This window comes from Nannospalax galili, unplaced genomic scaffold (genome assembly GCF_000622305.1).
Source record: "Nannospalax galili isolate Female #2095 unplaced genomic scaffold, S.galili_v1.0 scaffold77, whole genome shotgun sequence".
NCBI classification, from domain to species: domain Eukaryota; kingdom Metazoa; phylum Chordata; class Mammalia; order Rodentia; family Spalacidae; genus Nannospalax; species Nannospalax galili.
In genome coordinates, this window is record NW_008341457.1 from 1,294,720 (window position 1) to 1,311,368 (window position 16,649).

The 16,649-nt window shown below is 53.3% G+C and overlaps 1 protein-coding gene across 1 annotated transcript in view; it reads left to right on the forward strand.

Moving 5' to 3' along the window:
- Positions 1-418: 418 nt before the first annotated feature.
- The window catches only part of Ptprs (protein tyrosine phosphatase receptor type S), a 70,715-nt gene continuing 54,484 nt past the window's right edge, over positions 419-16,649 (forward strand). The window contains exon 1 of the mRNA XM_008836955.2: positions 419-555. The gene's annotated coding sequence lies outside the window, so the exon portion shown is untranslated. The remainder of the gene's footprint in view (positions 556-16,649) is intronic.

A 16,649-nucleotide genomic window follows, 5' to 3' on the forward strand; every position in this document is an offset into this window, starting at 1 on the left:
GGAAGAGGCTGCCTCAGTTGGGACCCGGGGACTTAGAAACCGTGACAGGGTGTTGAGTGCAAACGTTGACAGCGGCTGGGGGCACGTTGGCTTTTCTCCCGGGTCCTGGGAGCCACGGAAGGTCCCAAGGGGCGCCGGCCTTCGCACCCACATCTCTGGCAACCAGTGGGACCCTAGAGACCCCTCCCAGGCGAGGCTGCAGCCCACGTGTCCCGAGCCCCACGTGCTCCCGCGGCCCTTTAAATGCAGCCCCTGCACCACGTGACCCAGCCACGCCCCGCTCATTGGCTCGCCCGGGCGCGGCTGCGCAGTGATGCGCACGTCCGGGCCCCGCCTCCTTTTCTCTGGCTGCGGCGGCGGCGGCGGCGGCGGCGGCGGCGGCGGAAGGGGTGACGTCACCGCTGGGGGGGGGCCGAGCCGCAGTGAGTCCGGCAGCCCTGGGTCCGCGCGCGCTCGCCTGAGCCGGTGGAGCTCGGGCTACGGTCGGATCCTCATGCCGGGTGCAGCATGTGAAGCTGGGCAGAGCCAGGGGGACCCCAGCCCGCCAGCCTGCAGGTACCCCGATTTGCAAAGCGCCATGCATGCGGTTGCAAAAAAAATTAAATTGAAATATATATATTTTTTGTTCCAAAGATCCCGGTGGGGGGCGGGGAGTGGGCAGCGCGCCGGCTTTGTGCGTCGGAAGCTTCTGGGCCTTTGTGCTCGAGGGGTCCGGACTGCAGCTGGTTTGCTGTTTTTGATTTTTTGGTTTTCTTTGCATTGAGTAGAGAGAAAAAAGAAAGAGGGCAAGAGGGGGCGCCTGGCACCCCGGGAGCCGCGATACCCGGGGCGGGCGCCGCCTTGGACGGGTCCCAGCGTTGCCGACTGCACCAGCCCGGCTGCGGGCCGGGACCGGGTGCGCGCTGTGTTGAGGGGTGTTATGGGGGCGCGTCGTGTTGGGGTACCAGGAACCCCAGACTGGTGTCTGGATGCCCCGTGAGCCGGGGACCCGCCGCCTTGTCTCCCTGCATCCCTCTCCCTGGGGCACCCCTGGTTTCTTGGGATGAGGATGTCCCCTTAGGGACACAGCCAGGGCTTTGGCCCCACCCTTCTGCGGTCGGGGATGCCCCCCGACTCCTCCAGACCAGGTGAACCTAGTCCCTCCCCCCAAGCCCTAGGGATCGGGGTTCGACGTGAGCGTGCCCCCTACACCTTCCTCTCCCTGGTGCGGGGCTCCGTGGGGATCCTGGGAGAGTGAGCCTGCGGCCCTGAGGGTGTGCACATCCCGGGAGCCCCCTGGGGGCTTGAGGGGGAGGTGGTGACATCACCGGGGGCGGGGCCTCCGAGCGCAGGTGGAAAGGGGTTCCGAGCAAGGGGACCCCCGGGTTGCAGCACGCGGACCGCGGGGTGCTGGCATCAGAAGGGGCTCTGGCCAAGTTCATCGCTCCTTATAGAGGCTCCCTCATAGGGGAACCCCCTCTTTAGCAGCTTTTCTCTTCAAATCTGGGAACCCCCTCACCCATTTCTCCAACTCCACTAAAAACTGGGATCTTTTTTATTGCCACACACACCCCAAAATATTCTGGTCGGTTTCCCCCTTCCCAGGTTTCAGACCCTCCCTTAGTCGCTTCCCCAAATCCACAGCGGGTGTGAGCACCCTCTTTTTCCCAGTCACCTCCTGGGGAATCTCATCCGTCCCTCCAATTGAACCCCAAATGGGCACTGTTCCCTTCTTCTCTGTAGTGCCTCTCTTTGGGGGACCTCTTGGCCTGGCTGGGATTCCCTTGTCTACCTCACTTCATCTTTAAGAGAGTTCCCAGCCTGAGTCAGGGGGTCCCCTCAGTGAAAAAACAACATCCTTGCTACTCAAGGGGAGACCTGTGAAGTGTCCAGACCCAGGCAGAGCACTTGGGACTCCAAGACACTGGGACAGAGCAAGAGGGACCCCAAGGGGTCAGAGATGGGAGGACACAGTCTGTACACCCCAATCTTCCTGCATATGAGGACCAGGGTCGTGATCTCTGTATGTCTCCCAGTGACTGCTGCTCCCAGGGTGCAGGAGATGAGGATGCTCTTTGTCTGGGCTAGCCTGGGAACCTCTTGGAGTCCCAGGCTGCCTGAGTCCCCCTCAGGGGCTGCCTGATTATAGCTCCTGTTAAAGGCACTGTAGCCTCCCCTCCCCCTGGGGTCCCTGGCCTTCCTTTGTGTCCCTCCCCTGCCAGCCTTCTGTCCCTCTGCTCCTCCTTGTCCCTTCTCCACATGGCTTGGTGGTGGGAGCCGGCAGCTGGAGAGGAAGGATTGGTGGGGTATTGCTTTCCAAGCACCCCTCCCCCCAGAGCCCACCAATGGGGGAAGAGAGAGGGACAGGCAGATGTCCCCAGATCTTGTCCCTGTTGTCCCCAATTCCTTCTCTTTGCCTTCTTCCTCCAGAAACCCACGGTGTCCTGTCCTGTTCCCGGGGGGGACAAGGGGTGGGGACACGCCTTCACCATGACTTGCATTTCTTCCTGGGGACTGGCTCCCCCACCCCCAGTCCCTTTGGGGGAACCTATCACCCGCCATAGAGTGGCCCTGAGACTTATTTAATTGGGCCCAGGGTGAACGAATAGTCTGGGGAGCCTCATCTGACCTGGTGAGCTCACTGGATTATGATTCTGAGCCTGCCACCCTGGCCAGGCGTGATGACATCGGTCCTGTCCTGTTCCCCAGGGGCCAATGAAGGCAGGGAGCCCCGCTGTGGCCACCTTGCACCCCGTGGGCAATGCCAGGGTTGCCCTGGGTTGCTGAGGCCCAAAGCCACTTCTCCCCTCTGCCCCCTCCCCTGGGACTCCCTGTAGAAAGGACACTCTTTGAAGATGACAGGTGCACCCTGGGTCTCCGTCTGTCTTTGCCACACTTTGCATACTTAGCCCCTTTGGGAGCCTCTGGGACACTTTGTCACCATCTCCTGAGGGCCTCTGAGTATCCTGCATCTGGCATCCCTCCATCTTTCCATCCTGCCATCCCTCCATCCATCCCTGCATCTTTCCATCCATCCCTCATCCTTGCATCCATCCAGCCCTCCATTCATCCCTCCATCCCAGCATCCCTCCATCCTTCCCTCCATCTTTCCTTCATCCCGTCCTCCATCCATCCCTGTATCCATCTATCCCTCTATCCTTTCCTCCCTCCTTCCCTCCATCCCTGCATCCTCCCATCCTCCATTCCTCCATCCCCCATCCCTGCACCCCTCTATCCTTTCATCAATCCCTCCTTCCATCTCTCCATCCATCTCTCCGTCCCAGCATCCCTCCATCACTCCTTCCATCCCTGCATCTCTTTCAAATGTCTCTTCTTGGTACCCTACATTTGCTGTGGTTACTGATGACTTAGCTTCCCCTGCTGTCCCATGCTCCACACAAAGCTGACCGTGTCCTCTCTGCGTGTCTTCACTTGTGGCTTTGACTGTCCGCCGGCTATGTTGCCTGGACCCAAGGGTCAGGGTGGTCCATGGGCGATGGAGGCTGAGGTGTTGAATGTGGCATGGCTTGGTGGCTCAGCATGACCTTCGCCCTTCGTGTCTGGCCTGGGGCTCACCTATTCCCTTTGATTCTGTTGCAGCCCCCTGGGGCTGAGGATAGGAAGAGGGGGTATTGATAGAGTTCTGCACAGGGGTGAGCCAGAGAAAAACCCTAAAAATAAAATTGGATATTTATAAACTCAGCGGGTTCAGGGGACACGTTGACAGCACTAAATGGTTTTGGGCTGTGAACAACGTCTGGTAGAGTTAGTGGAGGGGAATGGAGAGTTTGGGAGTGTGAGTTAGGTATGTCAGCTACAGTGATAGCTCTGGGTCCCTTTTGGGGGTGTCTCAGCCTAAGATCTCACATTCAGGGGTTCTTTGCATCTGAGACACCCTACTATTTTTCCCTAATTGCTGTGTATCCCTGGGCTGTTTGCTAACTCTCTCTGTGCAACATGCAGCTGCCATTATCCTGCCCTGTCTGGCTTCCCCTTTCTGTGTCCCCCACATCCCAGAATTTGGAAGTCACAGGGAGCAGAGATAGCCCTCCCACCCTTCCTCTGTCCTCTGCGACACACAGAGGCTCAGCCTTTGCTGGGGACAGGAGATGCCCAGATAAGCACCAGGACAGTGCCTGGTAGGGATCCACATGGCAAATTCAAGAAGACCCACTGTGGGGTCTCACAGAAAGGCCCGGAGAGGAGGAGCAAGGGCTGCGATCTTCACAGATTGGTCCTCGGTTCCATCTTCTCGTGACCCTGAATCAGGATGCTGGAGCTGGTGGGAGAGGAGAAACAGTGGGCACCAGCCAGAATGGGGTTCAGGGTCAGGCGTGTGCCAGGGGGCCTTTTGGCAGTAGGAATTAGGAACACAGGCCCCTGTGACAGAGGATGCAAGACATACTGTGTTGTCCACAGGATCGACCAGAGAGGATCCAGCCGAGCCCTGAGGTTGCACAGCAGTTCTGTGATATTTGGGGTCACCCTGGTCCTGAGGTTTAAAGGATGCTGAGTGAATATGTAGTTTGCCTTTAAAAAAGAAAAATACTGTAAAGTTTTTTTTTTTAAATTGGGGAGGAGAGAGGAAGTGTTGCTCAGTGGTGAGCACTTGTCCAGCCTGTGCAAAGACCCTGGGGGGGGTCCATCCGTAGTGTTGAAAGAGGGAAAGAGAAAAAAAGGAAGAAATAATAACATCCAGTCCTGATTCTGCCACTTCTGTTTTGTGTCTGGTTGATATTTGAGAGGTGTTGGGAGAGAGGAATACGAAAAAAATCCATTGCTTTACACAGGCGTACAGGTGAAAATGGACAAACCAGGAGGTGACTCAGGAGGTGACTCAGGGACGGCCTCGACTTCCGCTGTTTTATTTCTGTCTTTTCCCCTTTTCCTTCTTTTTTCCCCTTCCTCCTCCTCTGTGCGATGCAAGTTTCCACCCCACACCCAGCATCCTCCGGGCCTGGCCAGGCTGGGCCTTGGGGTTGATGACATTTTTCTAAGTGAAACCCTTCCCTCTCCCACACATGGGATCTCCTTTTCTGTTCCGTGGGATCCTGGGGAGGCCACAGGATCCCATGGCTGAAAATAAACCTGGAGTTTGGGATCTTTCTTTTTTGGTTGTAGTCCCCACCCTGGGGTTTCTGGGCCACAGACTCCCCCGTCCCCTATCACCTTCTCAGAGCCAGATCAAACATCTCTCTCTATGATTCTCCAACTTACCTGGGTGCCCCTGCTATGCTGGAAGTTTGACTTAAATTTATTTATACACTTAGCACTTGTGGGAAAACTAGAGATCTCTTTCCTCAACCTTCCAGACTGGAAAAAAAAAAGCCGTTTATCTCTGTTTTCTCAGTCCCTCCTCCTCACCTGCTGCCCTGACCTCTCCCATTTTAACTCCTTTCTGTGCAGTGGTGTCTTTGCAAAATGAGGTTAGCCCCCACTATCCCTCAGACAGAGCCCAAAATTCTGCTCTGCAACCCCAGCCAGGTTGTCAGGTCACTCTGTTCCTGTATGGTCCATGAAGGTCCATGATGCTGTGGGGAGATGGCCTTGCAGAGGGGCCTGGATAATGCTTCCCGTGGGGCTGTCTTGCAGATAGTGTTGGGGTGCTGTCCTATGTCTGAGTGTGTTTAATTTAATTCAGCTTATAATTAACCCTGTGATTAGCAAATAAGAGGGTGTCAGGGTAATAATAGTTACTGTGATTTGCACTGTGAAGTCCCAAGCCCAGTCCTCCCTTCCCCGAGAACAGCCGCCTCATTTTCTAGACAGAGACTTGGAGGCCCAGAGATGGTCTTCAGTCCTATGAGGTCACACACCTCATGAATTACAGTTCTAGGAATCTTACCCATATTAGTCTCTCTCACAGAGTTAGAGAGAAGACCAGGGTCAGGGTTGAAATCCCACCTCTGCTGCTTGGTAGCTCTGTGACCCGGGGTGAGTTGCTCAGCCTTTCTGTGCTATCTTCCCCCGTTTGTGGCACAAAGGAGGATGGCACCCATCCACAAAAGTTGCCCAAAGTGCATTGAAATGTGTACAGTGGGTGCTCACAGTGGTGTTTGAAATGTGGGTGCTGGTCATTTTAGGTGCTGGGACAACTGGTTATTATTTTTCGGAGTTTTGCTCCATAGTAGATCCAGGGTTCCCTGGAAGCCCCTGCTGTATCCCTGACCCCTCCATGGGGTCCAGCCCAGCCGCAAGCAGCTGACATGACTCAGCCACTGGAAACTGGGGCGTTCCCATCGCTGGCTGCCTAACAAGGCCACCCCACTTCTGCTGCAGGGCCAGGCCAGGCGCCCAGCAGGAGCTGAGCTGTGGGGAGCCTGGAAGGCTGGCGGGAAGGGTGACGGAGGACCTGGGGGCTTCGGGCCCTCCAAACACTCCCAGTCGGTGGCTCCGATGCCCAGAACCCCTGTGGGACCCACTGAGAGGTTGGGGGTGACTTCAGCCCTGACAGACAATGGTAAAGTGGACAGACTGTGGGCAATCCTGTGCTCATTCCCTCATTCATTCGTTCATTTGGTCTTGGATTCAGATCCTGGCTCTGGAATTGCAATTTTAAGACACACAGCCAAGCCGAGTGTAGTGGCATATGCCTGTCCCATGGGGCACTCAGGAGGTAGAGGCAGGAGGATCCAGAGTTCACGGTCATCCATGGCTACATAGCAAGTTTTGGGCCAGCCTGGGCTTCATGAGACCCTGGCTTAAACAAACAAACAGAGCATCTTTCTCAAATACAGCCTGTGTCACGTGGACCGTCCATGCCACAGCTAGCAATAGCTTGTTCCATCGGCCTCGGCCACATCAAACATTGTCACAGCCCTGTGTTCTGGAGGAAAACCAGAAATCCCAAACTGTAGTGAAATTGTCCTATTTTACACACATCCCTGGGTCTCTGGCTTCCTGAAAATCTAACAAGGCAGAACAGAAAATTCCAGATCACCCCAGGGCCAACCTGCTCCCCATCGCCACCTTCCACAGGCCACATGACCTCTGACACCCTGAGAGTTGGAGCGTTGTGTGCCAGCCTCAATTTCCCTGACTGGGAAGTGGGTTTAGGAGTCTGTCACCCTGGGGACTGTCCCATGGCTGCAGTGCGACAGTCTCAGGGAGGCCAATGTGCTCGGCTCTGATTATGTGCTCGGCTCTGATTATGTTAATATCGGTCATGGTGATAAAACTTAGCTGCCACTCTCAGGGTGGCTGGCGTGGCCTTCAGTGCAGGACTGGGGTTCCTCTAGAAGGTAGCTACGGTGGCCACATGACTGACACCATGTCTCAAAAAAGAAAAGGTAAAACAACAGGACACACCACAGATAACTCCCCAGTGCCTGTAGGACACAAAGAAACTGCCAAGGACTTTGAGTCTCACTTCGACTTGGCACAGAACCCACACTCTGAACCTGCTGAGGGCTTTGAGGTGCAGCTGAATACCCCAGAATGGAATCCAGATAAGGATTGTCCCTGGTGCTATAGGGTAATAACCCAGTTATCAACCTGTCCCCTGACCCTCAGTTTTCTCATCTGTGAAATGGGTACAAATCTTGCTGCTATATCTCTGGGGACTGAGTTTTTTGTCACCTCACATTTACATGGTGTCCAGAGCCTTGTGCAGCCCCACAAGGGGCTAGGTGACCATGTCCCCTTCCTCCATTCCTATAAACAGAAACTGGGGATGGACCCCAGCAGGCAACACAGCCACAGAGAATAATGAGAGAGTGCTGGTCAGAGAGGCTTAGCAACTCCTCAAGATCATATAGCTCATGAGGAACAAAAGCAGATCTCGAACCCAGACCCAGCTGAGAAAAAAGTCAGTCATAGACCCTGGAAGCCCACTGGGTTCCATGTAACACTACATGGGGTTTGATACACAGTGTCACTCTGTTCATTTTTTTTTTTTGAGACAGGGTCTCCCTGTAGCCCCAGCTGGCCTAGAACTCACTATATAGCCCAGGATGGCCTAATACACAGAGATCTGCCTGCCTCTGCCTCCCAAGTCCTGGGATCAAAGGGACCACTGGAGTCGGCTGTGTGAAATGTGGAGGTGATGGCCACATGGACCATGAGGCATTAGCTATAACAGACTTAAAGAAGATTTAAAGAACATAATTGTGGGGTGGGAAAATCCACCCCAAAAAGCTAACCTCGGGATTGTGTGTGTTTTATGATACTTGTGGGCTGGCTGGAAGTTGGGACCCAGGGATCTCTTGAACCCCACATTCCCAGTGGCCTGAGGGTCCCTTGGTGTTTAAGAAATCCTGTTCTTCTCCCAAACTGACAGATTCTCCAATTGGCTTCTGAGCACATCTTTTTGTAGCCAGGGGAAGGAGGTGACTTCTTCCTGAATTCAATTAATGAGCCTATTAAAAACTATTTATTTTTCCTGACAGTTGTTTATTGAGGAGAAAGAAATAAATTGGCCAGTGTCCTGGGGGGCGGGGTGGGCAGGGAGAGAGGCAGGCAAGGCGCCAGGGCATGCGGACTGGGGCCAGAGTCCTGCCCTGGGGCCGTCATGGGTCCCTGCTGCTCCTATCTTGGAGGCTTGGGGGACTCTGACTTCGGAACAAGGGAAGATGGACGGGGATGGCAGCTGGTCACCCAGAGCACAGAAGATTCCCCCACACACACACACTGCTGCCAGTGTCTTAGCAACTGTCTGCTGTCTGCTTCATTCTGAGATAAATGGACAGGATTTCTGAGAAATGCATTTTAAAGGGAAATGGCTCTTGCATCCTTCTGGCACATGTGAAATGTGGAGGTGATTGCTGGTGCACAGGAAGCTGTTATGGATCATGAGGCAGGCATTAGTGATAACGAAGAGTTAAAGAGATTGATTGATTGATTGATTGATTGATTGATTGATTGATTGATCTTTTTGGTCTTTTTGAGACAGGGTCTCCCTGTAGCCCCAGCTGGCCTGGAATTCGCTATGTAGACCAGGCTGGCCTTGAACTCACAGAGATCCGCCTGCCTCTGCCTCCCAAGTGCTGGGACTAAAGATGTGCGCCACCACACCCAGCTGAGTTAAAGAGATAAATAAAAAAAGAAAAGAAAAGAAAGAAAGAAAGAAAGAAAGAAAGAAAGAAAGAAAGAAAGAAAGAAAGAAAGAAAGAAAGAAAGAAAGATAGATAGATTGTGGAGCTGGAGAAAAATCACCCTCAAAGCCAACCTGGGGGTCTTGTGGGTTTTCTGGTACTTGGCAGGCTGACTAGAAATTGGAGCCCAGTGCTTTCTGGGAATGTGGCTCTTTTTGTGACGATGAGCTTGTTGAGAAATCTAAGTGTGGTGAGTACTGACTGTCTCCCTGACGGGTGCTTTGTGCACAGTACCCTCTTGAATCTGTCCAGAAGCTTTGCTAAGACAGAAGTGTTACCGAGGCTCAGAGAGGGCCACACAGCAAGCAGAGCTGAGCCTCGATCCAGCAAACCCCATTCTTGGTACCAAGGCTTCACACCATGGCCCTTGGAGCGTGCTCAGTCTTCCCCAGCTGCCTTGACACCGCTGCCCGACAGGCACCACATCGGATTTGGCTCTGGGCCTATCAGCCTCTCAGAGTTTGGGAAGCACCAGAGTTGAGAAGAAGCGGTTTCAGTCAACACCCAGTTATCCCAGGCCAGGGTGGCCCAGGCTCAGCACGGGGATGTCATCTCCCACCTCAACCTGCAGTCCATCCTCCCGGCAGCCAAAAGGGGTTTCTGTGAGCAACGGCAGCTCCCTCTTCTCCCCACAGCCGCCATGGCTCCCTCCTCCCTCGGGATAAGAGCCTAAGACCTCCCTGCAGCCCGAGCCACGGCCTTCCTCTGTTCCAGACACAGGGGCTCCTTACTGCTCCTCCAACACACCAGGCACCATCTTGCTCCAGGCCCTTCGCAGGCCTGTGTCCTCTGCCCCAGGGGCCGCACTGCCCCCTCTCTGACCATCTTGAATGTCACCCGGTCCCCTTTCCCTGTTTGCACCCAGAGCTCTGGCCTCATGTCTCTTGTCCCCTTGGCTGGTGTGTCCTGTCTCTTCTCTATCCCCTGCAGTCTGCACACAGTAGGGCTCCTCTCCCACTCACGGGGACAACGGGGAGGCCCTAGGATCCCAGCACTCTCCCATCAGGGATGTATGGTCGGGCCTCTTGGGTCCCAAGGCTGCCGAGGCACCTTCCTCTGCCTCCGCAATCTCACCTCGGCCTCCAGAAATAGCCCCTTTAAAATAGCCTCGTCCCCGAGTTCCGGGGCCGTTGTTGCCCACGGATATGACGCGGCCGGCCCAGCGCCTCACCGCTATGGCTTGCAAAAATATAGCTGGTGTTAGGATTTTTTTTTTTTTTCTCCTCTCTCTTGTCCTTTGAAGTCTGAAGATGCCCAGGGAGATGTGGCCAGCAATGGGCGTGTGGTTGGATGGGGACTGTGTGACCTGCGGTGCCACGCTGGCCTGGGTGCCCAGAGCTTGGTGCCACCTGGTGTCAATGCTGTGTAACCTCAGGCATAGTGCTGCGTGACCTTGGGCAAGTGGCACAGCCTCTCTCTGCTTTGTTTTTCCTGTCTGTAAAACATCAGACATTTATTTGCTCAGAACTTTCTAGCTTTTTTGTTTGGCTTCAAGGCCCTGGTCCCTGCCTTGCTGGGTGAGGATTAAACCAGCCTGGAACTGCGCTGGCCTCAGGCTCCGACCCGGCAGGTGTCTGGACGTGGGCCATGGACAGGGACAGGAAGGGCTGCTGCCCAGTGGGCCGGACGCTTCTGAAACCGGAGAGCACAGCTGCAGCCACCGCCTCCGGCTGGGTCATCTGAGAATGTTCATGGCCGTCCGGGACCGTGCTGGGGACAGGGTGGGGCCTGGCCCAAGAAAGACAGCAGGAGAAACTTAGGCTGGATGTCAGTAAGAGAAAATAAGGAGGGATGGGGATTTGAGAGATGGATGAAGGCAGGGGAACCCAGCAGGTGTGCAAAGGCCCTCGGGCAGAGGCAGCCATGTGAAGGATTTGAATTCATTGGAGATGTTTGCAGGGGAGTCCCTCAGCCAGGGAGACACACCTGTTGGCATCCACGTGGATGACCAGAAGCCCAGGGTTTTATGAGACCCAGATTCAGATTCTGTGCTCACCTTGCACTTTGCTGTGTGACTTCCCATCAATTACCCAACCTCTCTGGTGGTTCATGTCTTGTGAAACCTTATCTTTTCTTTTTTAAATTTTATTTATTATCTTTATTTTTATATGTATGAGTGTATTCTCTGCATGTATGTAAGTGGACCCATGTTGTGAAATGTTCATGGAGGTCAGAAGAAGGTGTTGAATTCTCCTGGGACTGGAGTTATAGATGGTTTGTTAGCCGCCATGTGGGTGCTGGGAATTGAACCCAGGTCCTCTGCAAGAGCAGTCAGTGCTCATATCCGCTGAGCATCGCTCCAGCCCCAGAAACCTTATTTTTTTTAAAGTCTTCTCCATAACCAGGTAGTGTCTTAGGCTGTACAGTAGTTCCTAGCCCCTCTCTTAACTGGCCAAGACACACAGGGCAGCAAGCCATATGCAAAACACCAAATTAGCTACTCTGTAGCAGAGAGAGAGGTGCTCATGGGTGTCCCCTGGCCTCTGTGGGGAGGACAATCAAGGACTAGGGCAGAGGGGTGAGTACTGGACCATGTGCTCCCTGCTAAGGAGGACATGAATCATCCCAGCCTCAGTTTCCCCTTCCGTGCAGTGCAGATGGTAACATGATTACAAAGTGGAAGTACTTAGATCAGCACTCATCATGGACTTAGATCAGTACCCAGTATGGTCTGAGAACAGCACATGGTATAGTCTTAGATCACTCAGCATGGACTTAGAACAACATAGAACACATACTTAGAACAGCACCCAACACATACTTAGAATAGTACTTGATATAGTCTTAGAACAATCAGCATGGACTTAGAACAGCACCCAGCACAGACTTAGACCAGTACTTGGTATAGTCTTAGCATGGACTCAGCATGGACTTAGAATAGCACCCAATACATACTGAGAACAGCACTTGGCACAAACTTAGAAGAGCACCCAATCCAATACAGCCTTAGAACAGCATTTAGTATACTCTACACCTCTCAGCATGGATTTAGAACAGCACCTGCACAGACAGGGACTACATGGGAAGCTCTGCCTTATAGACCAAGTTTTGGAAGCCCAGAGAGGTCACACAGCACATGGCAGTGGCTCACCCCCTCTCCCCTCACACCTTCTCCCCTTACCTACCTCTCCCCCTTCGCTGTCACTGGACAGCCCATTACCCCCTCTGTTTCCCACCCCCAGGGTTGCCAGCTTTGGTGGTTTCCAGGCTCCCCCTGGCTCCAGGCTGCTCAGCCTCCCACCCCGCTGTCTGCAGGGGCTGGTGCCAGCTGGGTGCTCTGGCCAGGGCCCCTTGCTGGTGTCGCCCCCCCCCACTCGGGGTTCCTCAGCCCTGCTTCCGCCCCCACCAGCCTCCCTCTGTATTTCCCGCTAATGAAGAGAAAGAAGGGGGGGCACAAGGGAAATTATATACACACACGAACATGTAAGAATTAGTTTAGGAGCTGGGCCAAGAGCCACTTGCACTTGGCCAGGCATTGTGGGTAATTCATTGCTCATTACCATAAAAGCTGGAGCCAGGCGGCTGCGGGGCTTTTGTTTAAGATTCTGATGAATATATAATATTTCAAAGCTCAGCCCGGGGCCCTTGGCTCCCCAATCCCTGTCCTGGTCCTATCCCCGGACACCACAGTAGAGAACCTGGCACTCAGGGCCCACCTTGGGCTTTTTCCTTGGTTGCTCTCCACCTTGTTTTTTTGCAACAGGGTCTCACTGAACCTGCAGCTCCCGGATTCTGCCAGTCTGCCTGGCCATGGAGCCCTGGGGCCTTTCTCTCTCCCCCTCCCCAGCACTGGGGTTCAGGCATGTGCCACCACACCTGACCTGTTTTTGGTGAGTGCTGGGACTTGAACTCAGTCCTTCTGCTTGTACAGCAAGCCCTCTCCCTGTCAAGTGTCCTCCTAACCCCCGACTTCCTCCTTTGCCCCTCAGCATAGGTTTTAGGGACTCTGGGTGACCCCCACACATCCGCTGGGGAGTCAGCTGTGGTCCATCCACAAAGCAAAAAAGGTTTAAAGTTGGTCACATGGGTACTATTGGCTTAGTCCTCTGGGTGCTGAATTGGATTAGTTCTTCTGTACCCCAAATCTATCTATCTCTTTGTTTAAAAAAATTTATTTTTATATGTATGATTGTCTTGCCTGCATGTGTATAAGTGCACCCATGTCGTGCAATGCCCACAGAGGACAGAGAGGATGTCAGATCCCCTGGAACTGGAGTTACGGATAGTTGTTAGCTGCCCTGTGGGTTCCGGGATTCGAATCCAAGTCTTCTGCAAGAACAGCCAGTGCTCTGAACCCCTGAGCCATCTCCAACTCCCCCAAATCTATCTCTTGATGGATGCATTTCCTTTATTTTATAGTTTGGCTTTTTTTTTTTTTGAGGCAGTGTCTCATTCTGTAGCCCAGGCTGGCCTCTAACTTGAGGGAACCCTCCTGCCTCAGCTTCCTGAGTGCTGGGATAGCAGGTGTGTGCCACCATGATGGCCGCTAGAAACCCTTCCCAGAGCACAGCTTCCAGTGTTTGAAACGTGTCCCACGTAACCAAAGAACTAAATCTGCCACGTTTTCCATTTTACTCCGTTTAGATTTGAGACACCACAGGAGCCAGGGCCTGCCGTTTTGGACACTGGCATTACTTAGAAATCTGTAATGTTCGGCTTCTGGGCCAGCCCCAATTGCTTTGTTTTTTTTTCCAGACGGCAGGCTCTTTTATCCTCCATCCTCTACCTCAATTTTATTATTATTTTTCCTTAGTTTTCTTAGAAATAGAGTCTTGGGCTGGAGAGCTGGCTTGGCAGTCAGGAGCACTGGCTGCTTTTGCAGAGGACCCGGATTTGGTTCTCAGCACCCACATGGCAGCTAACAACCGTTTATAACTCCAGTTCTAGAAGATCTGATGCCCTCTTTTGACCTCCATGGGTATTGCACACACATGGTGCACTTACACACAATGCACACACACACAATTTAAAGCAATAAATTAGGAAAATGGAGTGTCTTTAAGTTATTTCATAGTTCTCTACCTATGATAGTAATGCTATGCCACTAACTCTCGTCACATGCTTGGTGGCTTGTAGTGATCCTTTCTCCATGGGCACTTGCAATGGAGTGCTCAGGAGATATAACGTAAGAAAAAGCAATAATAAATACAAATAAGATGGGGTGTCTGTGTCTGTGCACACACTTGGGTATGTGCCTGGTGCTGCGGATCCAACCTGGGGCCCTGAACATATTAATCTGAAGGGTGGCGACTGAGGAGGGTCATTTGCTTCCCTGTAGGCCCAGGGATGAGGCTGAGCCCAGGCTCCTGGATCACCCAGTGTCTTTAGTACTCAGCCTAGAATGTGGTATACAGGAGGTGCTCTATAAATGCTGGTGGTGGGGATGAAAGGACAGTTGTGACAGAGGCATCATGGAGGTTGTTCCATCCTCTGAGCCTGTGTTCCTCACTCATTCTGGTCCCTCCTCATCCTTGGGCACTTCCTGCGTCTCCTCCCACTGGGAAGAAAACTGGGTCCCTCTGCCCCTCACGTGTGGGTTGTGATTTTAGGAGCTGAGCAGCTACTGTGGAGGTTTGAGGGGTGGCACAGAGCCCCCAGCATGGCGAACTGTGCCTCCAGGGGGGGCGGGGTTAAGACTGCCATGGACGGTTACATGGGGCCTTAGTGACTTGCTCCTGTGTCCACATACCCAAGGGCGGCTGTGTGGATTGCGAGGGACATGGACCCAGTTCTGTGCCTGGGCTTCAAGATTTTCTTTTTCTTTCTTTTTTTAATCTTTTTGAGGCAGGATCTCCCTGTAACCCACGCTGGCCTGGACCAACTCACTGTGTAGACCAGGCTGGCCTTAATCTCACAGAGATCAGCTTGACTCTGCCTCCTGAGTGCTGGGATTAAAGCCATGTGCCACCACGTCTGGCAGCTTCAAGATTTCTTTTTTAAAATATTTTATTTTAAAAATTTTTATGAGTGTATTGCCTGCACGTATGTAAGTGCACCCGTGTCGTGCAGTGCCCACGGAGGTCAGAAGAGGGTGTTGGATCCCCTGGAACTGGAGTTACAGATGGTTGTTGGCCACCATGTAGTTGCTGTGATTCGAACCCGGGTCCTCTGCAAGAGCAGCTAGTGCTCTTAACTACTGAGCCCTCTCCATCCCTAGCTTTAAGATTTCATATAAAATGAGGTGTTTTGTGACCCTCTGTGGGAGGAGCAAGGTTGATTGGGACTGAGGCCACTTCCTCTGTAGTCCAGGCTGACCAGGAACTTCAGATCCCCTGGCCTCAGCCTCAACCTCCCTATATTGCACAGCCAGATCTTGACAGTCAACAGCTAACGAATTATGAGCTGCAAACAAGTAAAATCCAGTGATATGTGATACAGGGCAATCGGGAACTCCAGGGCAGAGGACACAGCTGTGCAAAGGTCCTGGGGCAGAGGACACAGCTGTGCAAAGGAAAGGAAGCTCCAGTGCCTATGGGTGAGGTGAGGCTGGCAGGTAACAATGTCAGGTTAACAGCAGGGTGTGCTGGGGTGGGCTGAATGCTTTCTGTGGCTCTTTGGCGGGTTGACACGTGCTCGCTATCCCCAGTCAACACATGCCAGGCCTGGCACCCATCAGGAAGCCACATGAGCAGGTCCTCCTTGGGAAGTCGATGCCTGGGTATGGAGTTTGCTGAAATGAAACTTTTGGGTGTTTTGGCCTCAGGTAAACAGAAGTGAGGGCAGGTTCGGGACAGGTCCTGCCCAGGTGTATCCAGGTCACAACTCTGCAGGAAGACCCCACACAGAAGTCAATTCCAAACTTCACCCCTCCCTTGGCTACCACCTGTAGGACCCAGAACACAGGAAAGCAGGGATGTAGTTTGTCAGGAGCTAACCTGGGGGGCACCCAGTAGGCAGTCAGTACATGTGGCCACATGCTCACAGCTTCTTCCTCCTGCACAGAGTGGATTCTGGGTGACTTTTATTTTCTGCTGATTTCTTCAGAATTTCTAGTACACGAGACTATTTTATAATTAGAAGAAAAGTTATTTTGAAAAAAAAAATTACACTCCAACATCCCAGCTGCAGGCGCTGACGTGAGCCAGGCCTATGTCCCTCACCCGGGGCGGTGGCATCTTGGGTGTGGACAGAGGACATAGTGACGGAAGGTTCTGGGGGCTCCCAGATTAGTGCTGAAGGACACCTCTGGACTGTTCACTTTCAAAGGGTGTCTTATCCTCACATGCCATAATAACCAAGCACTTGGGGAATTCCACAGGGGCTTTGGAAATCTACCCAGAATCCATCTTCTCTGCCAACCTTTACCTGCCCATCCTTCCCAACCTGGTCACCTGTTTGCTATGCCTGATCCTCCAGATCCAGCAAATGGCTCGTCTATTGCTCCTCTGTCCACACGCCTTGGCTCCTTCCTACTCTGGGCTAAAGCCCAAGCCGTCCCTGCAGTCCACAGGGTCCTGCCTCATCCTCCCTCTCTGGTCCCTGCACCTTTGTCCACTGGCCCAGGGCCTCTGAATGGACTGGCCCCAAGTTGGGCAGGTATTTTGTTAACCGTTTTTCGGTTTGGGGGGATTTTTTGTG